This window comes from Desmodus rotundus, chromosome 1 (assembly GCF_022682495.2).
Source record: "Desmodus rotundus isolate HL8 chromosome 1, HLdesRot8A.1, whole genome shotgun sequence".
NCBI lineage: Eukaryota > Metazoa > Chordata > Mammalia > Chiroptera > Phyllostomidae > Desmodus > Desmodus rotundus.
Genome location: NC_071387.1, coordinates 181,589,099 through 181,615,440, shown reverse-complemented (window position 1 = coordinate 181,615,440; position 26,342 = coordinate 181,589,099). Strand labels below are relative to the sequence as shown.

General features: G+C 37.3%; 1 long non-coding RNA gene across 1 annotated transcript; it reads right to left on the bottom strand.

Moving 5' to 3' along the window:
• Window positions 1–3,061: 3,061 nt before the first annotated feature.
• LOC128781333 (uncharacterized) lies at window positions 3,062–7,999 on the bottom strand. The gene is made up of 3 exons (XR_008427310.1): window positions 7,855–7,999; window positions 3,507–3,999; window positions 3,062–3,207 (listed from the first exon to the last, which is right to left on the bottom strand). It is a non-coding gene; the product is annotated as an uncharacterized lncRNA (long non-coding RNA).
• Window positions 8,000–26,342: the final 18,343 nt, after the last annotated feature.

Sequence of the window (26,342 nt, the reverse complement as noted above, 5' to 3'; positions counted from 1 at the left end):
ACTATGTCCCTCTATGGAATCAACACCCTCCTGAATGCCCTGCCCAGTGTCCTCTGGGTCCTGAGGTTTTTCACTCTGGTTGATGGAACAGGTACTTCCCTGGCTCATGTGAGCACAGGGCACTGTTCTCCAACCCTAATGGGTGGTTCTTTCCTGGTCTTGGTTATTTTCTTGGACTTATAGGTTGATCAGTACAGAGCCAAATATTTGAGGAGGCCTTCTGTATATTTCTGGGCTGTGGCAATTATAGAGTTCACCTCACTTGTTTTCTGTCTACCAAGGATCACTGTCCTTTGTCACTTGACTTATAGAGTATCTCCAAAACCATAATTTCCTCAACTGTGTTAATCTTTTCCCAAGAGAAAGGGTATATTCAGTCCATATGGTTGATTCTAGATTGGCCAGAAGTGGAAGTTGAGAATCTGAGTCCTTATGGAATAGTGGGTGTCAGGACTCCTTGGATCCCTCTGGGACACCTGTCTGCCCATTGACCTTTGCTAAGGAGACTGGGCTAACTGCTTTGCTCCCTGGTATAGTGACTACTGAGATACAAATGGTATCTTTTTGAAGTACTTTTGAAGACAGCTTTCTATTTTGTAAAAGATAGCTAAGTAAAATTAGGTAATACAATTTTTAAATCTACTTATTTTGGTTCACTTAAGCTGCAAAGCATGGCCATAAAGCAAATAACTGAGTGAGTTGGCACTGCCAATGACATTTGGCTGTGCCTCCTCTCAGGCTGCCTATCCATCCTCAGTGACATTCAGACAGATCAGGGGCTCAATTAGAAATCTGCTATTAGATATTAGGGATGGCTACTTCCATTATAATTATAATTTAATACTCACAGCCCAATGGCTCATCTTGTTCACCCCCCCCACAGAGCATCCACATCTGAGTTGGAAAGTCTGTGAATAAATTCAGATTGAGGACTCTTTCTATTATTGGTGACCCAAATTCCCTGAATGAAATAAAATAATTTCAGAAATGAAATAAGAGCGTTCACAGGAACCACTGGTTCCTTTTCAACATTCCAATCTGTATTAGATGCACATTCATTTTCTGAGAAAGAAAGCTTTGTGTTCTGTTTCTAAATCTGATTGGATATAAGAGAAATATTTGTTCAGCTTCTCCTTGATATAAGACACAAAATCATTTCCCAATTTACTAAACAAAGAGATGACTTGCCTCTATCTAAGATATTTTATTACTCCTAATTTTCAAAGATCAAAATGACTGACTAATGGGTTAATTTTAATTCATGATTCTCCCCTTGACTAAGGATTGGGTATAAACTCTTCACAAAAGTACCACCATGCAACTAAGATACTATTTTTTTCTCTCTCAGAAATAGAACTGCTTGTCAAGGCCTTGAATGCAAATATTGGTTGTAATACTATAACCCTCTACCAAAGTTATTTCCTACAACTTGTCAGAAGCAGGATTGGCTGGATTACAAGTCCAATGCCTTTGCTAATTTCTTTCTAATAAATTCATGTGGGAACATTAGTAACAGGAGTGCCCAATTTCATCTTTGTCTCCTAAAATTTGTAATGCTTGAGTTTCAATCTTTAGATCCCATTTTTCGTCAAGGTGTTAGCTTTACTGGTTGGCATTTTCTACCCCTGAGTTGAATTAATGAAATCTCTGTCATGGAAAATGACCTTCAATAAATATGGTTTCTCATTTTCAGTCCTCTTATAGTTTAATAGAAAGTGTCCCTCCATGATACTGTTAAATGTGTGTAGTTGAACTGGGAAGCAAAAGTGTTTTGGAAGATGGGTTCCATTACACAGATGCTGTTCTGAAAAATTTAGGTATAATTAGAAAACAATAAAATACACAGATTTTAAGTGTTCAGTTTGATGAATTTTGGTGATTATATCTATCCGTGTAACCACACTCAAAATAAGATACATGATATTTCCATCCTTCCAGAAAATCCTATTGTACTCCTTCCCAGCCGATCTCTCCACCCATCTGATCTGATAATCAGAATCTTATTTTCATCACAATCTTATTTTAGTTTTAATTCTATTTGCATTTCATAGAAGTGAAATGCAGTGTGTACTCTTTTGCGAGAATTAGCAACATTGTTGCATATATTGCATAAGCACATCAGTCTTTTTTATTGCTGCTTTTCCATTTTATGGGTATAGTACAATTGTGTATCTGTTTTTATGTCAATGGAAATATGGATTTTTTCCAGTTTCTTTGTTATATAAACCATTGGTTGACATAGATTTCTTTTTCTTTTTTTTAAATAAACACACTGGAGTGGAATTACCAGTCATTTATTTTGCTCATGTATCTCCAATTTGGACCTGGTTCAGTGGAGCAACTTATTTCTCCTCCATGCAATGCCAACTGCATCTTGTGTGTGTGGGCTGACATTATCAGAAGGCTCATATACTTCCTATCTGGTGGTTCATGTTGGCTGGTGGCCAGGTCCTTAGCTGGGCCTGACATCCAGAAATCTACACGGGGTCTCTTCTTGACAGCACTTGGCTTCCTCAAAGCATGGCAGATATTTCCAAAAGAAAGTATTTCAGGGGGAAAAGGTAGAAGTGCATGACAGTTTATCACCTGCTTAGAAGTCACATAATGTCATTTTGATTATGCTCTATTGGATGAGGCAAGGGTAGGGGGCTAGGACTTTGAACTTACAACTGAAAGGTAATATTGTCAACACCACACCGTAAAAAAATAATATGTGCAAGAAGTATCCTCCTTCCATAGAACAATATGTATCCTAAACCTCAAAAATACTTATATCCTTTCTCCCAACCATCCCACTTGGATATATTCTAAGGAAATTATTACCAAAACACTCAGATTTATGTATAAAGATACATATAATAACATTGTTAACAGAAACAATTAGAAATCAATTAGAAAATACATAAATGCAAATATAGAAATAGCATTATTTCATGTCATGGTTTGCAAGTATTCCTACAACCTCTTTGATGATCTTACTTACAAGAGATGGAACCTAATTCTTCTCCCCTTGGAGAGCTGAGATTATTAGAGTTGGACGAATCTTGGCTCTGCTTTTTCCGAGGTCCTTGATGTGCAAGTGAGACGTGGAACCCAGTCACTTAGCTTGTGAGCAGTGGTTGCCTTGGAAAGAAGTCAGGTTGTGCACAGCACAGTCCTATCTGCATTTCCTGGATGAGAAGACCGGTCGAGACTCAGCAGCTATTCCTGGGAGGTGAAGACAGCACAGTCAGTGAAACATTCTTACAGCAAATCTCCTGGGCTGGTGGGGCCATTTCTACAGGAGCGAGACAATCCTCCATAGGCATTGCATTAGACCCCGTGCACTTTCTGTGAATATTCTTGGAAGCTCAGCTCGGTCTTTATTCTCATGTTTTAAAAAATTCTTTAATGTGTAAGGACACACAGGGACATCAGTATTGTTATGTAAGAAGAACAAATTAAAACCCCTTCTGTTTGTCTCTTAATCAGAACTAAGTGATTATGAACATGTAAATCACACTTACCTCTTAATTTTATAAATCCAAATTTTCATAATTGTTTTGAAAAATAAAAATTGCAAAAAAGACAAGTCTCATGTTATACATATGGAGTTACTCTAGCTAGGATTCCTGGGGAAATTCAATTTTAGAAATGCAATTTTAAAAACAAAAATAAATGAACAAAAATATGCACATTGTATATTGATTATTATTTTTCCACCTGAAAGCAGCTATAACAAAAACACATTTCAAACATCTTCCCCTCTGTACTCTTGAGTTCCACATGAGAACTTTGGGATAACACTTAACCCATTCTTTGGCAACGATGAGAATGGGGTAGAATTGCTTCTTGCCCACTGGGGAGTAGCACAGAGTTCCAAATAGATCCTCCCACAGTGCATACGGATTTAAATTTATTCCTGATTCGTTCTTTTCTTTTTAATTCACTGAGTTAAAAAATGCCTTGCTGAAGTCAATATATGGTGTATCAATAACAGAAAATTCTATTGCAGTAAACCTGTCAAAAAACAGAAAACAAAAAGCACAAATGAGAGTTTGCATGACTACCAGTTTTACTTGTACAGTGTACTAGCGAATACTTTTTATTAAGATTTTTTTCTTGTCCACACTTAATGATGGCTGTTCTAGGACTTTTTAGAGGATCACTTACAATTTAAAAATCCGTTATGCTATAAGCTTAACTACTTTTACATCAAATGTACTTATTCTTAGCAATATTTCAAAGATTACTTATTGTGATCTGTATCATATTATACATTTCTTTCCATCCATGGACCAGATTGCAGCAATCTTCCCCATACAGGTACATGCTAATTTATTTTCAACTGTCCCTCTAGAGATCTTCTGCCTTTCCCATTTGAAGGGAAATCTGTGAATGTGGATTTCACTAAGTGTGATTTTCTTCTTTCAAGAGTCAAATCTCCCCTACTTATGCAACTTTTAGTCAGTTTCCAGTGCCTTCAAAATTTGCTTATTATATTTTACAAAGAATTTATAATTATTACTGGATGGAGAGTTTTTCCAATACAAGAAATTCCTCTAAGAAGGAATTCTAAGGAGTTAAGAGGCATATCTTCTTAATACATTTTCTATCACATAATATTTCTGCTTTAAAATCTAGCAATTATATTGATACAAGAAACACAGATTCTCATCATTCAAAGTAGTTATGTCCTATAAAGTAGCCATAAATACTGAATTAGTGAATATTGAACTTTGCTCCTAGAGGAAATACAGTTGGGTTCTTGCAACCCTACATTTTATCAATCAATGTATAATCTGTTTGTGTTTTTGTTCAAGATGACTTATTTGATATACAACGTTGGCTCACTAACATTGAACTCATGGCCAACAATGTTATAACTTAGGCCTAAACAAAAGTTACCTAACGTATTTTCTCCATAAGGTGCACCATAACCTTTTTTGTGCTGAGGAACACACACAGAATGTCTACATTATGTCTGGGGTCATTTTGAACAGCAAAATTACCAACAAAAACCACAAAAATGCAGAAACATGGTGCAAATTACATCACAAAAGGGACACTTGCTGGCAGTAAGAAAGCTAAAACAAGAAGGCCAAATGCTATGATTTTTGCCCCTGAAAATGCTGCAAGTATCAATTTGGAGGTTATAAGAACATTTTAGAGAGTTCAGTTTTTCCAGACTTAATTTTTCTTATAATTCATTTTGTATAATTGCTATTTGTTTGGCTTAAATTTATTTTTACAATATTTAATTCTTTGTTAAGACTCTCCGGTGACATTTTCTTAACGCTCAAAGTGGAGGGTTTTTTGAATACATGGAACTTTTCATAGATGTAACATGTTTTCATCTCTACAAGTTACATGAGGGTCTTCTTTACATCTTTAACTTTTCTTCTCATTGCATTGATTTTCTTGAGCATATTGTAAATGCTGTTTTGAAGTGCTTGTACGCTCCTTTGTAATTTCACTTTTTTCTGGGTTTGTTTGTATTGGGTTATTTTTTTTCCTGGTGATGGGTGGAACACAATTTTCTTGCTTCTTCTCTTTTGTAGTAATTTTTGGTTGGATTGCAGACATTGTTTTTGATTCTGAGTTACTAATATTGTTTTTATTTGTTTATTTTAACATATTTTTTATTTTCTAGTTACAGTTGACATACAACATTATATTAGTTTCAGGTATACAACAAAGTGATTCGATGTTTGTGTAACTTACAAGGTATTCCCTCTGATAAGCGTAGTAACCATCTGTCACCATACATAGTTAATACAATATTATTGACTATATATCCCATGATGTACTTTACGTTCTTGTGACTGCTTTAATAACTGTCAATTTGCACATCTTAATCCCTTCCTCTTTTTCACATATTACCAAAAACCTTCTCCCATCTGGCAACCATTAAAATGTTCTCTATATAAGTTTGTTTTTGTTTTGTCTGTTCATTTTGTTTTTAGATTCCACATATAAATGAAATTATATGGCATTTGTCTTTCTCTCTCTGATTCCTTTCACTTAGCACAATACCCTCTAGATCCATCCATGTTGCATCAAATGGCAAGATTTTGTTTTGTTTTGTTTTTTTTTATGAGTGAGTAATATTCTATTGTAATATTCTATCTTTATCCATTTGTCTGTCAATGGACACTTAGTTGCTTCCATATCTTAGCTAGTGTAAATAATGATGCAATGAACATAGGGATGCGTATGTCTTTTTGAAATTGTGTTTTGGTTTTTTTTTTTTTTTTAATAAACACCCAGAAGTGAAGTTGCTGGGTCCTTTCCCGTCTCTTGTTATAGTCTTTGTTTTAAAGTCCATTTTGTATAAGTATTACTACCCCAGCTTTTTTTTGTTTTCATTTTCATAAAATATATTTTTCCCTTCCTTTACTTTCAGTCTGTGTTTCTTTTGATCTGAAATGGGTCTCTTGTAGACAGCATATGTATCCTATGTATTTTGATTAGAGCATTTCCTCTATTTACATTTAAAATAACTATTGATAGGTATGTAATATTGCAAATTTATTATGTATACTTTTGCTCTTTTTCTTCTTTTTTTAAGTCTCTAACATTTCTTGTAATACTGATTTGGTGGTGATGAACTCCTTTAGCTTTTACAGACTGAATACTGTTTTATTGCCTGAAAGTATTTTGAACTTGGACAGGAATATAAACAGACACTTAGGCAACTTGTAGGTCAGCCTGAACCATTTACGGCCTAGGTTTATATATTTTTGGACAGGTGTAATGTAGCCTTTACTCCAGGGATATTTTATCCCCACTTCTCTTTGGTGGATTCTAGATCCTTACCGATTTCTGGGATCTCTACAAGATGCCCCGTGTGTTCAACAAGATATATCCATGCTGGCTAGTAGGAACTTGTGTAATTCTCACTTCCTTGTGGTTTTTTTCAGTTTATCTGGTAATTGTTCTGAATATGGAGATCTTTTACCAGCCTGAAGGAGTTTCAGCTTTTTCACGAGTACATGAGAATTCAGTCAAAGTTTGTTTCCTTCATTTAGGGATCAGAGATCTATGATGCCTGATGTCCAATAAACACACACACACAGTACTTCATACCTTTTGCCTAGTTCTTACTTCTAGTTTATGATGGGTGGGCACATCCCACACCCATTACCTTTACATAGGCAGAAGCATAAATCCCTTAGCAAAATTTTAAAGTCTTGTTTCTCATTTTTACATTTTAATACTACATAACACTAGTTTTTATATAAGTTATATGCAGTATTTAAATGGTTTTTTTGTTGGTTTTGGGTAACTAGGTTTTTTTTAAATTAATCTTTATTGTATATTTTCCCTTACCATTTAGTCCCCTTACACCCTTCTCCTCCCAGAAATCACCGCACTGTTGTCCATGTCCCTGAGTCCTTTTTCACTTTTGCTCAATCCCTCCAACCCCCAGACCTGCCCCCTCACTAGCTGTCATCTGCTACCAACTATGAGTCTGCTTCTGTTTTGCTTGCTGTTTCAAGTTTGTTCATTAGGTTCCACATATGAATGAAATCATATGGCATTTGTTTTTCTCTGATTGGCTAACATAATATTCTCCAGGTCCATCATTCTGTTACAGAACAGACTGGGGGAAGGTGGACAATATACTATTACCGAAAGGACCCCCACTTTCTCTCTGGGCCGCCCCCCTCACCTACTAGGTTTGCCCAGCCTGCTGCCAGAGGAAAGACGTCTCTGAACTCCAGCGACTGGTGAAAAGGAAAGGAATTATTTATTTAAAAGTTATATAGACTTAGAGTAGTGACTTAATGTCTTCATTAAAATACTAAAGTCCTTTAGAATACCCACAGGTGCACACAGTCCTTCCTTCTCCCTCTGCCCAGGCCGGGGTACCGTATCTCAGGAAAAGAAGTAGAAGTCCGTGATTCAGGCTTCCGGCACCATCAGCTGTGTCGCTGCCATGGGGTCCCCACTCTGCCAAAGCTGCGTGATTCTGTCCCCCTCCTTCTCCGCCAAAGCTGCATGATCCTTTCTCTGGTATGACTGCCGGGCCTGGGTTTAAATCCCAGCTCCTGTCTTCGGCCACAGCCCCATTTCCGACTCCTCCTACAATCAGTTACACCTGCCAGCATTCCTGTATTCTTCCAGCTTTACTCGGCTGCCACAGTAAGTCTGGGCAGGTGTGGCCCCATGGCATGGAGCCAATTTTCTCCAAGCTCTCACGCAGGTGCTGCAACTAGGGGGAGTTGCTTCCCAGTTACATCTTGGGTGGAAGTCACTCCCATCCCCCTGGCTCAAAGCTATTTAACATATCCATGAAACCCGTTAAAGGTTATAGATATGTTAAATGACCATGCCAGATGTTAGTTGCATAGCTATTGCTATACAAAACATCTCTGAATGGCCCTGCTCCATGTGTCCCTTCCCCCAGCTCAGGCTTGTGTGGGTGAGGATATCCTCTATGTGTTTTTCTAATATTTCCTGGACACCTTGAGTTCTGGACCCCATTACAAATCCCTATTTGGGGACCCCCTATTGGCTTTACCTTGTTATAATTCCATTGTGTAAATTTCCCATAGTTGTTTTATCTCCTCATCTATTGATGGACACTTGGGCTGCTTCCATATCTTAGCAATTGTAAATAACACTGCAATGAGCATAGTGGTGCTTATGTTCATTTGAATTAGTGTTTTGGGTTCCTTCAGATATATTCCCAGAAGTGGGATAGCTGGGTCAAAAGGCAGATCCATTTTTAATTTTTTGAGGTGTCTCCATACTGCCTTTCATAGTGGCTGCACCAATCTCCATTCCCATCAACAGTGCAAAAGGGCTCCCCTTAACTAGTTTTCCTCATAATCTACTAAATACCAGGATTTCTTCGCTGCCTTACAAAATTGCCTTTGCCATATACCAATATTCTATACATATGTGTGGGTCTGTTCTAGCTAACATCACACTCTCAGTCGTTTTAATTTTATAATAAATATTGATATCTCAGTCTTCTTTGCCATGTCTTATTATCTCCCTTCATTTAGTTAGATCTTATTTTATGTATTTTAATAAGGTTTCATGTTTTTAGCCATAAAGAATGACATATGTACCGTATTTTTCAGACTATAAGATGCACCAGATCATAAGATGTACCTAGGTTTTAGAGGATGAAAATAGGAGAAAAAAACCTGCTCCACCTTTGTCCCCCCTCCCCCCAGTGAGCCAGGTAAGCTACATTCAGACTATAAGATGCACCCCCATTTCCTCCCAAATTTGGCGGGGGGAGAGTGTATCTTATAGCCTGAAAAATACGGTAGTAGATTTAATTATCAACAATACATTTGCTGTTTTGTGAATGGTATTTTTACCAACAATGCATTTGTTGTTTTGTAAACGGTATTTTTATAATTAAATTTTCTATGTGCTGATGGTTATTGGAATGCAATTCATTTTCATAAATTGATTTTACATCTAGCAACCTTGAAATTGTCTTATTAAATTTAACTCTAGCTTCTTTAGAGTTTTCTATACATACAAACATATTGGCTGTTGTAGACCATACTATTTATTTCTTTATTTGTGCTTAATAGTGTTGTTTTGAACATCCAGAAAAAAACTGAAGAGTGGTAGTGAGAGGGGCCTTCTGTTCTTGTCTTGACATTAAAGAACATTTTTTTTTTGTCATTTCACAATTAAATATGGGATTGATTCACTGTAGCTTTTAAGTAAATAAAGACATTTTCTGATGTTTCTAGTTTCTAGAAAAGCATTATTTTGAATATGATTGAATATAATGAAATACAATTACGGCATGTTTTTGAATCACAATAGTGGATTTCATCATGATTATCATCTTTACATTCTTGGTTTAAAGCCACTGTGTTCATAATGTATTATTTTTGAACGTATCACATTCAAATAAGGGCAATTTCTGATGTTTCTAGTTTTTAGAAAGCTTTATTTTGAATATGATTGAATTTAATGAAATATAATTACTAGATGTCTCTGGTTCACAAGAGTAGATTTTATAGTGTTTATCATCTTTGTATTCTTGGTATGAAGCCACTGTGTTTATAATTATTTTTAATGTATCACTGGATTTAGTTTGCTAGTGTATTTAATATTGTTGTTGTTACAGTCAACAGTGAAGTGTGTCTATAATATTCCTATTTTATGATACTCCTGTTCCTGTTTTGAACAACCTCACTACTAGATTTGAGACCAGCATTTGCATTCCTAATCTTTGAAACAATTTCTACAATGTTAGAATATTTGTTTCTTGAAATATTGATAGAATTTTCAACCACAACTGCCTGTGCCTCGGGAGCTTTTTGTTTTGTTTTGCTTTAGTTTTTGGGAAAATTTAAAAAACTGATTCCATTTACACTTCCACACAAACTTTTCTGCTTCAACTTGGGTTACTTTTAATATAATTGTGTTCTCACCCCAGGACTTAGTCTACTCAAATTTATTTTCCCTTCTGTACCATGTAATTTTTTATTTTTAAAACCTAGTAAATCTGTGTTTTAAGACATTTTACTTAATTGGTTTTGCAGAATGTTTTCTACTTTATTCAATGTTTTCAAATAACTATGTTCTTCAGTTTTGTCTCAAAAATGCATTTGTTATTTTTACTATAATTCCTGCTTGTATAAGATTCCACTTACTTTGTTTATGCTTATTTATTTCCTGTTTTCTCTAACATCTTGAGTTCAATAACAATACTATGTAATTTACTAATCTTAATTTGTTTGCTAATGTTAGTACGATTTTAAATATATTTATAGTTATTTTCAAGAAGTGGTATTTTTATCATTACTTCTAGATATAGTCTAATTTTCATGATAACTTTCTTCTTTGAGTCATAAGTTGTGCATAAGTTAAGTCTGAAACCCATTAACATGAATTATTTTTAATAATAATTATAATTTAATTTCACAGTGGTCAGAGGAAATAGTCCATGAAATTTCTTGTGATTTATGTTGGGGTCCAGATAACATAACTGGTGTTAATGAATGTTCAAATACTTGTCGGTGTTTTAAGGTGAGGGGTTCTGTGTATGTTTTTTAAACGAATCATAGACTTTTGTGGTTTCTGAGCCATGCCCTCAGGGTCTCTGTTAACCACAGTGGTGAGGTAAATTCTGAATGCTGTCTCTCTCACCCCAGAGGTGCTCCTTCCTTTGGAGCTCTGGCCATTGGCACCTGAATAATAGAAAGATAAAAATCTGCTCAGAATTTCACATGTGTTTACCCCACTGATGCACAATAGTCCTCCCTCCTGGTTTTTACCTTTAGCTTTTTGCTTAGTCCTGTGGGTCTAATTCTCCCTAGTTGAATTTTTAAATATAGTTTTCCAGCTACTATTCCTTCTTTTAGGAATTGACCCTGTCTTTTTTTTCTTTCATAACTCATTACCATTTCATTGAAAAATGGCCCAAATTTCTCTTCTTGTTCTTCTGCTTATAATTCTATTGGGTCATCTCAATTCAGTTCTTCATCTTCAAAATGATTTACCCACTGCTTATTGCAGAAACTATTAAAAAGGAAGAAGTTGTTGGCTTAAGGGAGTATAAAGACTTAGGAATAAGTATGATAACCAAAAAGAGTTACATGGTAAGAATGAATATATAATCACCACTTAAATAAATATAACCAGTAATACCTATCTGAGTAAAGTAGTCTAGAAAATGTTTGTGATTGATTTATTTCTAGTTCTTGGAGGAAGGCTTGAATCAGATTCAGGAAGGAGAGTTTATTTGGAAAGAATGGGAGGAATTGTCAATAGAGGTTGAGGAAATGATAGAGGAAAGGGGAGACAGTCAATGCATGATACATTATACAACCACACCCCATGGGTAACGTGAGCCTATTCTCCTGGAGATATTCTAGGAAACATTGTAAAACACACACCTTGTAGTTATCCCACCAAGGGGAGTGACCTAGGATATTAACATCTATTTTCAGCAGCCATTTTTCTTTTTAAAATATTCTGGAGGGGAAGGAGCTCTTACTAGAACCTGGACAGATCTGTAGGTGCAAGAGGAAGGCTCTAAGGGGCAGCTAGGTTCCTGGAGCTGGCAGGTAGGAGAGCAGGGATGATGAGCACCTCATCCACTTCCCCCACCTGGGGATACTTTGCCACCTCCTTCCACTGACAGACCCAACTCAAAGTTGAAGGACAAGGGAGCTCATTCGATGCAATTTGTAGAGATTAGCCTAGGGAGTCACAGAGTGGGTTGAGGGGGTAGGGAGGAAATCTCAAAGAGGAAACAATACATTCTCAGGATAGTTGTTATTATTATTATTTATTTTACTGTGACTTTTTTATTGGTTATTATTTTTAAATTAAATTTATTGGATGATACTGGCTAACAAGATTATATATCATTTGTATGATAAATGGTCTATACATTGTGCTGTGTGCCCACCACCCACAGTTAAATCATCTTCCATCACCATAGAGTTGACCCCCTTTACCCTTTGCTACACTTTCATCCCCCTTATCTCTGGTAACCATCATACTGTCTGTGTCTATGACTTTTTGTTTTTCCTGTTTGTTCATTTGTTGTTTTCAGTTTTATATCTCACATATGAGTGAAATCATATTTGTAACAACAAATATAGATCTTGAGAATATCATGCCAAGCAAAATAAGTCAGACAGAAAAAGTTAAGAATCACTGTTATTTTAAACAAATCAAAGAAACTGTGGTTTGCTATGAAAAGCTCAGTGAAATCCACAGCCTTGCATTTTAGTCCCTGATTTCTTCTCTAAAACGATCTCCTGGGGAGAGGCTGGGGTTTCATCATCCACTAGGAGATTCAAGTTGACACGTATGTCTACAGCAACTTTCAACATTTATTGCCACTGCAGTTTCCTCAGTGCAAGGAGACTCTAAAAATCATTAGATTTTCTCTTTCCTTGAGCATTTCTAGATCCTAAATCTTCTTTTAAGGTTTTATTTCTATTAAATTCAATTCTCATCCTGTCCAGTGTTCACCCATTCTATGTGTCCATGCACTAGGCCACAAACAGCGGTGGGTAAGCCTAGCTGGCTGACTTCACTTGTTTATTCCCCAGACATTTAGTGAACATTAGTGAACATCTGTGCATAGGTGTTAAATAACACAATTAATAACCTGCCTTATGCCAGGCTCTGTGCTAAAAACTGGGCTAAGTACTTACAATTAAAATTCAAATAAAACAGTCTCTGACCTTCAGGAGCTTGCAGTCAATCGTATACAGTGAGACCATCCAAATTTTTAGAGTCATTTTGCTCTGGATTCAGAGTGTTGAGAGTAAACTGTAAAAAAAAATTAAGTTGGGGAGAAAATGCAGACAACTGTAGCTGAACAACAATAAACATTTTTTAAAGTTACTTACATAAGTACAACATAACATATTAGCAAACACATATCTTCACGATTACTTAGAACATGATGAGTAGGAAGATGTTTAATTTCAGGAGGCAGCGTTGCAGGTGAGCTTACACCTAAATTACCTCTCAATATACTGTAAGTAATCACATGATTTAATGAGAAGCATTTCTATGGAAACAAAAGAAAAACAAAGGTTAATAGTTTGAGCAAATTATAAATTCAGTTTTGGAGTTTGGAAAGCAGCCAGCTGAGAAAATTTCTAGAGGTAAGGTTCAAAGTATTTTCCGATGGGTTGAAGGCAAAGAGTGGTTACTTGACAGATGTTGCTGGTTTACAGTTTTAATATTTCTGATGATCACACAGCCACAGGCATGAGGCATGGAGGTTGTCCACATGCGAGTGTTATCAAACAAGTGCATTAAAGTTGCCAGCATTTTTAGGGCATCCCTGTATTCATAGGGTGGTTGGTAAACAGCTACTATATGGGCCATCCATCCCCACATAGTAAATTTTTCAGTGTGGTGCAAAAATGTTTTTTAATAGACCTAAATATATTTTGTTTCTCTGTAATAAATTTAAAAAGCCAAGGTAGATAAACTTACATTTACTAATCTGTGCCTCAGCATATTATAATTTTAAACAATTTACCACCACCTTAGAATATACTTCTTGACCACTTTTGAAGACACACCTGATATTATTAAACTGACAAATTTAAACTAGCTTTTACTTATTAAATGTTATCCTAGATCATGTAAATTTGCAGTACTTTTGTTTACTTTCTATATTTCTGATAATATACTTGGTCTATATAAATGTTTAATTTTCTTTAAGTCAACTAAATAAAAGTCTTTACAAATTAATTTTGGCGATGCCATCTGAAGAGTAAAAAATCACACATCTATAACATACATGCATACAGAGACATACATAAACATACATACAGACATAAACAAATCTTATAGCATTGTTTTAAAAATTTTAGTCATGCTGAAGTATAAAATTCAAAGGAATAGTTAGATCCAAATTGTGTTTCTGGCAGATGAACTAAGTGGCCAAAGTCATTTGTTAAATATTTTTATTTTCATACAGTAAGAATCATTTTAGAGCTATTTTGAGAGTCTTACTGCCTTTTAGAAGATTCTGTATACCAATAAAATGCATCTCATTGTCTCTGAGAGATGTGAGATCTCTCTTTTAAGAATGACTCTTAAAATGAACTAATCTGAGCCAAAGATTCCCCAAAGTGGTCACTACAATGTCACATTATATAAAAGTTCGCCCATTTTTCAGAGAGGCAGAAGATTCTGTTTCAAAAACCAGGTGGAATCCATCTTTGCCTTTTGATTCCCTAAAACAGATAATCTACGGGGATAAGGTAGCCCTCCTGCTGCCTAAAACGCAGAGAATCACAGGTTTCTCTTCTCATAGACAGAGGGATGCCTCACCAAAATGCTTTAACCAACAGAAACAGAGAGCAAATGTGCACAATAAAGTCGGAGAGCTCAGAATGCAAACTGAGTGGCACTCAGATCTAAGAGAGACTGACCCTCAGACTCCATGGTCAGCAAGAAGGCTATGAACTCAATGAGCTTGGTGGGTACCAGCACCTGTCTTATCACTGGCCTCTGAAATGTTGGAGAGTTATTCTTTAAGTCACACTTCTGACAGTTAACTGCTGTTTTAAGCCACGTAGTTGGGGCTAATTTGTTATGGCAGTCACAGGGTTCAAGTGTGCCTTTCATACCTCATTTGGCAATAGGTTCAGCTTTCATGATGCCCAGTGCCTGAAACTGCACAACGACTGATCTTGACCTGTCAGCAATATTCTAGAGTATGTCCTAGAGAATGTTCTCATTGGATGGGACCTTTCTGGCTACTGAAACAATTTAGAGAGAAACCTCCTTGGAACTCCACATTGCCCATGTTTTCTAGGTGACCACTTGAGATTTTATTATTACAGACAGATGTCTAGAATAGATAACTTCTTTGAAAGTGACTTTAGGTCTTGTATTGATTTCTATTGCTACAGTAGCAAATTAACACACATTCTGTAGTTTAAAACAGAAATTCATCCTCTTCCAGGTTTGGAGGTCAGAAGTCCAAGGGTCTCATTGAGCCAACATTAAAGTGTCAGTTCCTTTCTGGAGACTTCTGGGGAGAATCCTTTCCTGGTCTTTTTCAACTCCTAGAGGTCATCCATATTCCTTGGCTTGTGGCCCCTTCCCATGTCTTCACAGCTAGAAATGACGCATCTCCCTCTGACTAAACACAGATAAGAAAGTTTCTCAATTCTTAAGGACTCATGCATTTAGATTGGATCTGTTGTCAGATCAGTCTAAATAGTGGAAATAAGGCTCTTCAGTGGGTTAATGAGGAAAGCATTCCAAGGCCCCATGCATGGGAGATTGTAGTGTGGCAAGATGGTTTTTTGGGGTGGAAACCTGCCTCTGGATTTCCAGTGTCCCATCTCCCTCTCTCTTACCATTGAAAAAGTACAACCATGTCTTCAGCAAGGCCTAACAAAGGCCAGTGTCCAGAGCAGACTGGTGTAGGTAGGCACTGTGGAAAACAGTATGGAATTTCCTCAGAAAACTAAATATAACTGCCTTTTGACCCAGAAATTCCACTGCTGGGATTATATACTAAGAACCCTGAAACACCAATCCATAAGAACCTATGCATCCCAATGTTCATAGCAGCACAATTTACAATAGCTAAGTGCTGGAAGCAACCTAAGTGCCCATCAGTAAATGAATGGATCAAAAAACTATGGTACATTTACACAATGGAATACTATGCAGCAGAGGGAAAGGAGCTCCTACCCTTTGCAACAGCACAGATGGAACTGGAGAGCATTATGCTAAGTGAAGCCAGGCGGTAAAAGATAAATACTACATGATCTCACCTTTAAGTGGAACCTAATCAACAAAACAAACAAGCAAGCAAAATATAACCAGAGACATTGAAATTAAGAACAATCTGACAGTAACCAGAGGGGAGGTGGGAAGGGGTAATGGGGGGGAAGGGGGGAAGGGTTTTCAGGAACAACTATAAGGGACTCATGGACAAAACCAAGAGGGGATGGAATCAGGGGAGGGAGGTGGAGATGGTTAGGGTAGGGAGAGAGTGGTGGGAGGTAAATGCAGACAACTGTACTTGAACAACAATAAACTAAAAATAAAATAAAGCATTCAATTAAAAAACTAAAAAAAAATAAAGCTTAGTCCTTTAGAGCCCTCTCTATCTGCCATGGGCTTTAGTAGCTGCTAAATCCACATGGTCACATGCTCCTGGATGAATGAGAATAAATGAATGCACAGGGTGAGTGCATCATGGAGAGAGAGGCGGGGGGAGAGAGAGAGAGAGAGAGATTATTTTTCTCCCTGGAATTATATTAGCTTGGGTTTAGGATGGATCAGATGCTTTTTCAAAAGAACCAATCAACTTCCCAAGCTTTCATGAGCTTTTTGATGGGTCTACCCCCTGGACAATCCATTGTTCTCCAGGCTGAACTGACATATTTCTATGCTCAGGCACCTTCCTCTGCACTCCCCAACAAGCCAGTACTGGAGGGGCGAAGAAGGACTGTTAATCTCCTTGGAGGAGAAATGCCATGATTTACCTGGGGAGTGTGAAGGTGTAGTTTCCTGGCTAGGCAAACAGGCTTATGCGTCCCATTTTAGTAAACTCAATGTCTAATTCCCTTTGCTCCCTAATAACTAGTTAACTACCTACAGTAGCAAGTCCACATGAATAATCCAGGATAGTCTCCTAGCTCCAGATCTCAATCACATCTGCAATTTTCCATGTAAAGTCACATCACAGATTCTGGGTGTGGGCATGTTTGGGGCCCCTCACAGATGTAGGCACTGATACAAGCATGCGGATGGCAAAGAGAACACCTGAATTTATTGTGGATGTTTTCTAAAGTGCTGGAGTCACTTGAGGTGCTCACAATGCCAAGCATCCAGGGATAGATCCCGCTCTTGTCCTTCCCAAGTCCCGGCTGGGATCAAAACACTTTGACCTACATGTCCCCAGCAGTACTTTTGTTGACCTGGACTACCTGTTCAGAGACAGCCCAATGCATTTGATTAGAGCCTCTTCATACCAGATAGCTTGGTACACTTACTGTATTGGCCCTGGGGTGGCTCAGTGGACAGGACCAGAATGAAAAGTGACTAAAGGATTCTTTTTGTGACCTTCTTCTCTCAGGTCTCTATTTTCTTAGATTGGGGGCCTTCTTACCTTTTCCCCACATTAGGATTAATCTTTTAGGGGCCACTTATTAACTTGTTTTTGTCAATGTTTTGGTCCTTGGGGGCTACAGTAATTTATTAATAAAGTGAATATGAAGGGTGTTTGGATCCCATGAGAGTACAGCTAATTTAGGGGGCTTCATCCCCCTAAAATGGAAATTACATTATATAAACACATGGAAAACTGCAATTTTAAACAGAAAAGATCTGTACTGAATGAACAGATTTAAAAACATAGCCATCTTAAAATGCACCTTATCTTACAAAAAGTGCGATTCCCTTTTATTAAACCGAGATATTGAGAGACAATTTCTACGTTTAAACCATGGGAAATTTGGCTTCATGCTTTCTGTATCACATATCACCTCTGGATCTAAAAAATAAATAGAAACATTTCTGGCTTTACACATAACTTGAAATCGTTCTATTGTCTCTCACCCCTCATTCCCTCAAAATAAATTCTCAGAAAAAATGAAAACAACATAGATTTTTACTTTCTGTTAAAACAATAGTTAACTTTCTTATCTCCTATCAGTGTAATCCTATGTAAGACTCAGAAACAGAGACTCAGCATTCAAAACGATTTTCACGGCATCAAAGGAAAGTGGGTAACAAATAACATGAGGGACTCCCCCCCTCCTCCCTACCGTCTCTACTAAGCACAGAGTTTGTATTTATGTACGATTTTTTTTGGGGGGGGCTGTGAGGTTGGGAAGATGGAGTTTGTGAGGCTGAGGAAATGCAGAGGAAGGCAGAAACATCTGCTGGGGCAGAAACCACTAGCTGAAATGCTATGAGCTGATTTCCAGTGTGCAAGAAGATAGCGGAGCACCTGCCACATGGGGACAGTAATAAATAATTGTTTTTTGCTGAATGAAAGGTAATAAATCCAACAGCTTTTTGGCAGCCAACACAAACATCACATGGAGAGGACCACATTGAGCTCAGAGACACAAAAACTGTATTTTATTTTTGGATTTGTGATCTGACCTCATAGATGTTATTGAATTTCTCTGTCTTTTTATTTTGAAATAATAGTGATGGATTCTGCCCTACCTCCTATTTGAAGAGGTTTGGCCCAGAGGACAGGGGAGAACTTCAGCTGTGAAATCAGACATATACCATCATCTTAAAGTCCAATTCGAGACACGGAGAGATTTGTGTCAACCTACCACCTACATGCTAACCTAGCCAGGTTTGTAGAGTAATCCCCAAACCAGCTTTCCCGTAATTCCTGATCCCACTGATTGCTTATTTCATTTCTTTAAGTTATTTGGTAACCCTGTTCTTTAACCGAGATACTCGCTGAATGAGAAGGGGAACAGGACTTTGAGTCAGGACCTGGGGCTGGCTCCCCAGCAGAGCCACTTCCCAATTCTGCGGTTTGAAGTGTGTTCTTTGGTTTCTAGTTAACTGTTTATAAATCTGTAATCACAATGTATATGACAGTATTTGCCTTAAAGTATTTAAAATTAATTATGGTGGGGTTTAAGACACTTTATAATTTCACAGTGATTCAGTGCTGGAATTGATTGATATACCCTTTCTGTCTTTTACCTAACTTTACAATCTTTCATACAAAACTCTCCCCCAAATGCTAACAAAGCACCATCTACTTTTATGATTGTAGAATTCCTTGCTAAGAAAACATAATCTGTATAGAATTTTCGATGAATATGTACTTTAATTACTCCACCGGGTTTTGAGCAAATGCTAGGTAGGGACTGTGCTGCCATCCCTAAATCCACCTTTATTTGTGCAATATATCTAGTGAGAGGAAACCTTTGCTTTAATGCCTTTCTTCTTTAATTCTTCATCATAAACCAGTATACTTTGCTAAGGTGCAGCAGAATTATCACATGTAAGGTTTTTATATTAAAATCATTGTAAATGAAGTTATGCAACTCGTGATGGTTAATTTCATGTGTTTACTTGTCTGGGACATGGGGTGCCCAAATATTTGGTCTATAATTTATTCTGGGAGTCTCTGTGAGGGTGTTCTGGGTGAATTTGACATTTAAATTAGTGAACTTTGAGTAAAACAGGTTGCCCTCGATGATTAGGTGGGCCTCACCCAATCAGTTGAAGGCCTGAATACCCCAAAAAACTTACCTCCTGTGAGCAAGAGAGAATGCTAAAGATGGCCTTCAGACTCCCTTTGCAACACTGGCTTCTCCTGATTGTACAGCTAGCAGTCCTTGGACTTGAACTAGAACTTCAGCTCTCTGGTCTCCAGCCTGGGCCTTTGGACTGAAACTGTTCTCTTGAGTCTCCAGTTTGTCAGCCCACCTTGCAGATTTTGGACTTGCCAGTCTCCATAATTGTGTGAGTTAATTCCTTCTCTCTCTGTCTCTCTGTCTCTCTATCTCTCTGTCTCTCTGTCTCTGTCTCAGTCTGTCTGTCTGTCTCTCCCTGGCTTTCCACATCCTATTGGTTCTCTCTGAAAACCCTGACCAGCACAACATCCTAACTCAGTAAAAAAAAGCACAAAATACTGTTTGTTCTTACCTATGGGCTGCATCTCATACCCTGCACTAGTAAGGAACGTCACCGAACGACAGGGCCAGCACAGCAACAACTCTGAATTAGTACAGAGGGCACAGTGAGAAGAATGCTGGGAAAGATAAACAGGATGGCATTTTGGCACATGTAGAAGACCAGTCATGGCGTAAAGAAATAGGTAAATAAGAATGTTGATTTTATAAATTTCAGTGGCATTCACTGCATATTTTCTTTAAAAATTATGCGTTTACAAAAGAAATTTAATGTCTCATTTTGGCTTCTAAACACCTACAGCAATGAGTTTTCTGATGCTCTACATTTAAAACAAACAACAAAAATAGACAAATAGTCTTATTTTCAATGTTTCAAGAGGCACTAGGTATTTTCTCAAATAAGGATTACTATATGTTCAGTGACAAAATCCTGATACAAAACTATACAAAGTAGCATGAGGTAAATAATGTAAGAATATGTAAATATTTCACATATAGGCATATATATATGACTTTTATATATTACATATATTTTGTATGTATATATAGGCAAACACATGTGTATGTAACATCTACATGAATAGTTAATACCCAAGTGAAAGAAATACACACGATTATTCATTTCCACCTGAGAGTGGAATGTGTCACGTTAACAAGTAGGAACTTCAGTAGAGGCTCGGCGCTTGCGCAGGACACATGATCAGTACACAGTTGTGGAAAGAACTCTCTCTTTTCCTGGGATTTTCCAACTTTTCCATCATAAGTATTAGGAATAAAGACATTTAAACTGTGTAGCTTAAAATATGTTTAAACATTATAAAATCTATTTTGGATTTGCTGAATACAGATGGACTTAGTAAGGTAGGGGGGTTCAGTCTGAGGGGTAATGCGAGGCTGTCTCTGGTCCTGCCCACAAACCGACAGAGCGAGGCAGACCACAGTGAGCTCTGAGTATGCCTGGGGCCAGCGATGAGAGCGTGCTCTCCACCTGCTGCCATGGTGACATGGGGCCAGCACGCCACCTTTCTTACCCGCAGCTAGGAAGTTGCTGTAGAGCTTGGGCAGGGGGACCCCCACTGGGCCAGTTTTCATCCCCGCAGGACAACAAAACCCCTTCTTCATATGATGTATTTAGAAGGGACCTCAGTGATCCATGGGAAGTCATTACATTTTGCCAAGCGTGTTTATTCTCCATTAATGTAAACCAATGTCCCATCTCTGCTGGGGACCAGCCAGACACCTGCCAAGGCAGTGGCTACTCCTGGACATGTCCTCCTTGCTGCCCCAGCTACTGGGTCATACACAAAAAGGGTCAATGTAAACACACAGAAATGTCTTGTCTGTAAGAATTTGTTTAGGAGAGCATTATATTTGTAGATCAGTTTGGGAAAAATTGCCATTTTTCTGATATTAAATTTTTACATGCATTGATCTGAGATAGCTCTTCATTCAACTATATTTATCTAACTGGTTTCTAGCTAATGTGTTATCTATGTTCATGTGACAATTGATTTATGTTCTTGAAATATCTTTTTTAAGTTTTGGTATTAAGTTTAGGCTGGCCTATTAGATTGATGAGGAATTGATTCCTCTTATTCACTTTTCTGGAAGATTTTGTACAGAGTTAATGTTATCACTCTAAATAGTTTTAGAATAAACTGGTGAAGTCAGTTGGGCCTAAAATTATTTTAGAAAAGGTCTTAATTATGAATTAAATGATACAGGACTATTCTTATTTCTGTTTCTTCTTGTGTTAGTTTTTACAAATTGTGTGTTAAAATTATATTTTAAATTTTAAATTAAATGGACAAAGATATGTATATTTTGTTTTACCTTTAGGTATATCAAGTTTTTCTTTCTGGATATTGGTGTGCTTTCTTGAACTGTGTTTATTCAAAGTACAGCTTCAATCTTTGAAAACGTTTTTCTGTTTCTGAGTTGTCCTTACTCCTTGGCTGTTCCACTTCAGAGATCCTGACTGGAGGGCTGGGATGGCAGTCTCTGAACTCTAGTCTGGGTGTCTCTCGGTTGGGGGCTGCCAAGAGCTCTGCTGACTTCGAAGACCCTCTGCTTTTCTCTGTCACTTGACTTCTGTGTTCCTTCAGTTCAAGATCAACAGGTCATTCTTACTAATTAGCCAATGTTTAAACCACAAACCATGCTGAGTGTTAATGTTACTCCTGTGTTTTCCTTCTGTCTCTGATCTTGTCTCCATGTCTTTAAAGGCTAGAAAGTTCTCTAATGTCTTTTAGGAAACTCTAAAGTCTCCTTAACTTATTAATGAAAATGAGGAAGAACCTACAAAGGATTAAATTTTCTTACCCTGTAAGTAACGTGCCATCTGAATAGTTTAGCACCTTTGGACTGAGTCTTCACTATTGCTATTAGCCATTTTCCTATTTTTATGGTACAAAGAAATAAGTATGTGTAGTTATTTTGTCATCAAGGAGTTCAGGGTAAATTTAGTTTGTTTTTTTTTATTGTTTTAAAATATATATATTTGATGGAGTTCATGAATAAGAAGAGGTAAAGAAAAATTTGGAGGCAAAAGTAAAAGGTTATTTTCACCTAGAAAATTCTGTGATTTGGAGCCTGGGGAAGGGATTTGAGAAATTCTATGTCAATAGGGAGAGATTTTTTCCCCCTAATTTGTTTCTGGCAGAGTAAATGATCTGAAAATTGTTTCGATAATTATGAAAGCAAGAAAGAGGGAGGCATTGCAGGATGCAAATTGCCTTATTCACACACAGTACTTACTACACTCACAATGACAATTATTCACATTTTGTACTTTTGCCTGTTTTTCACGTCTCAAAGTGGCAATTTACTTCTCTGGCACAATGAGTGTTTTGGTTGGTGTAAATGGTAATGTAAGCTGGGAATAAAGAAAAGCTGCCAACCATGGGCTCCCAGCACTTAAAATGAAGGCAGCCTTTTGAATGGGGGACAAGGCTTTTCAAGGAATTTCCAGGACATAATTGTTGTTTCAGTAAAATAAGTTGGTGAATTACCAATGAACCAGGAAGCAAACTCTTCAGAGCAAGTTATCCTGAGTAGGAATTAAAAAAATCTTTCTTAACACCTGGTCATTCCAACCCATTTCAGATAGGGTTCCTTTACTCTGACCTCTCCAAGACTCAAGGTCTATCATCATATCCATGCCTCATATAACATATTTTTTGACCTCCTCCTCACCCAGTGGCCTAATTTGCCTCCTTCCTCAGTGGCAGCTTCTTCATAGTCTTGTTTTGTTAGCTTTTCCTTCCCTACCTGCCTTCAAAAGGTTTAAATGACTCCAGGTTAGACCTGAGCCCTCTTATTTACTCTTGTCTCAGATTATACCTAAATCAATTCATCTATCCTACTGCCTTGTCACTCCCATGCTTCTGACTTGTCTTTTTAAAAATTTTATTTTTCAATTACAGTTTATGTTCAATATTATTTTGTATTAGTTTCAGGTGTACAGCATAGTAGTTAGGTAATCATATACTTTACCAAATGGTCCCCCTGATATTTGCAGTACCTACTTAGCACCATACATAGTTATTAGAACATCACTGACTGTATTCCATATGCCATACTTTATAACCCATGACTACTTTGTGACTGCCAATTTGTACTTCTTAATTCCTTCATTGTTTTTACCCATCCTCCCCAACACCATTCCCTTTTGGCAAACATCAATCAGTCTGATCTCTGTATCTGTGAATCTGTTTTTATTTTGCCTGTTTATTTTGCTCTTTAGATTTCACATATAGGGTTGGGAAAAAGTAGGTTTATAGTTCTTTGTATGGAAAATATAATAATAAATAATAATACAAGAATAAACTCTGTGTTTGTGTAGTAACAACTATAAAACTGCTTTTCCCCACTCTGTTTAAGTGAAATCATATGCCATTTGTCTTTCTCTTTTTGACTTATTTCACTTAGCATAATACCTTCTGGGTCCATCCATGCTGTCACATATGGTAAGATTTCATTTTTATGGGTGAGTAATATTCCATTGTATATATGTACCACTGCTTTTTTATCTACTCATCCATTGATAGACACTTAGGTTGCTTCCATATCTTGGCTATTATAAATAATGCTGCAATGAACATATGGATATACATATATTATTTAGAATTGGTGTTTTCGATTTCTTCACATATATACCCAGAAGTGGAATCACTGAGTCATAAGGCAGTTCCATTTTTAAGTTTATGAGGAAACTTCATACTCCATAATGGTTGCACCAATCTGCATTCCCACCAACAGTGTACAAGGGTTCCCTTTTCTCCACATTCTTGCCAACACTACAATCTTGACCTTGTCTGTGAACTCTAGACTCAGTCAACTGGCTGGATAATGAAGGCAGTTGATATATAGCAATCACCTGGCACTTAGAGCTTTTTAGATGTGATGCTTCTGAGCCCCTGCAGAAAGACCTGGAATCTAGAGTTGTTTTTCTAGCACCTTTGATGATTTTTTACTGAGCTCTAATTTTGACTCCTAACCCTTGTCAACTGATTGTTGGCACCAATTCAATGCCAACAAGAATCCCCACTGGAGTATGGTAAAGAAAGAAACTATTTAATGCAAAACAGTTCAATTGTGCGACACAGCAGAGTATAGCCAGCTATAAAACACCTCTGGGACTTGCCTTTCTGGCTAGGCAGCTCTGCTCTGATCCCTGATGGTCTGCTCTGCTTTGTGTGGGTGTCGTCTGCACTGAGCTGATCTGCTTCACTTTTCAGCTCAGCCAGAGAAATTAAGTCTTCATTCATGGATAGGAAGGGAAAATGGGATACTGGAGCCAGAGGAGAGTGGGCTTACATGGACAGAAGTCCCCACCCCTGGTCCCCGATTGGCCCATCCTCATACAAATGAATCCTCAGAGTTTGATTGGTCCAAAAGTCACTGTCCTTATTGGTCAGATTAGAACCACTATTACTGGTCAGAACTGCACAGCTCTGGTTGAATGAGGATAGCCTCAGTCCTCTGGGTTGAAATAGAATTCTAGGGAACTTGATAAGGCTGGCTCAGATGGCAGAAACATAGGGCAGGCTGGCAATTTAATGCAAAAACAAGCAGTTCAGCACAGTCTTCTCTGTGAAGTGCAGTTTGTGTGAGACACCCCTGTGCAGAAATGGCTGCTAGGCTCTGCTTTTTTATTTGAGTCCATTAGGCACCAGGAGCCCTTCTTAGTAGGTGTCATTCTCCCCACTGCAAGTTCCCATCCTTGACACAACTTCAAAGAATGACTGTGGTGGTGACTGCTTGCTATTCACCAAAACGCATCTCCTTTGTGGGTGACATTTATCAAATCCACAATTCCTAATGTTATGTGCAGTTAGGCATGGTCTATGCCTGAGTTTTCTCAGACAGAATAAGAACAGAAGAGATGAGAACTCAAATGTGTACGACAGCATTGTGTTCTTAAGCCTGTAAGACTCAGTAACTGTTTTCTTTAACCAATAAATATTTACTGAGAATGCAATAAATATCTGTGTTAGTTGAAGCTATTTGAGAGGACACCACCATCTAAAAAGAACCAGCTTATTCCTTGAAAGCAACTTACCTCTTAAGGTGGTCTACTTGACTGCAAGGTATCCTGAAGTTTCTATGTAGATTATAAAATACATAGAATTAAAATAAAATGTTATATTTTATTATTATAATATACCTGTGGCAATAGCTTTGTAGAGAAAATTAGTATGGTATAGTCAAAAAAGCATAATGATGGCATTCCTTACTGAGGGTAAAAATCTTGGTTCTGCTACTTCACAGATTTGTAAACTTACGTAATTCTTTATCCTTTTTGAGCTTCCAATTTCTCCATTGCAATATAGGGATATGAATGCCTTCCTAAATGGATTTGTGGAGTATGTTTAAGGAAAACAGCTAATGTCCTCTGTCATATGCACTGAATGTTTCAACCTCCTGCTCCACAATGCCTTGCTATTCCAAGTAATAATTATGCTCAAATTTGAAATGCTTAATCTTAGGTTGTATACTCCTGAAAGATAACTTTTTGCAAATACAGAATTTTCACTACAGTTTTCTTTTAAAATCTAACAGAATTATGGGTTAATCTCTTTCCTGGAACAAAATAGCATTATTTGATAATGAGGGCTCCCAAATGTGCTCTCTTTCATGACATAGATTATTAGAGTTGAAAACTAGGTTGTTTTCATCTGAAATTACATCCACAGATAGGCAAGGCCAAGAGCCCTTGACACACATAAAAATCATTACATTTTTTCTTTT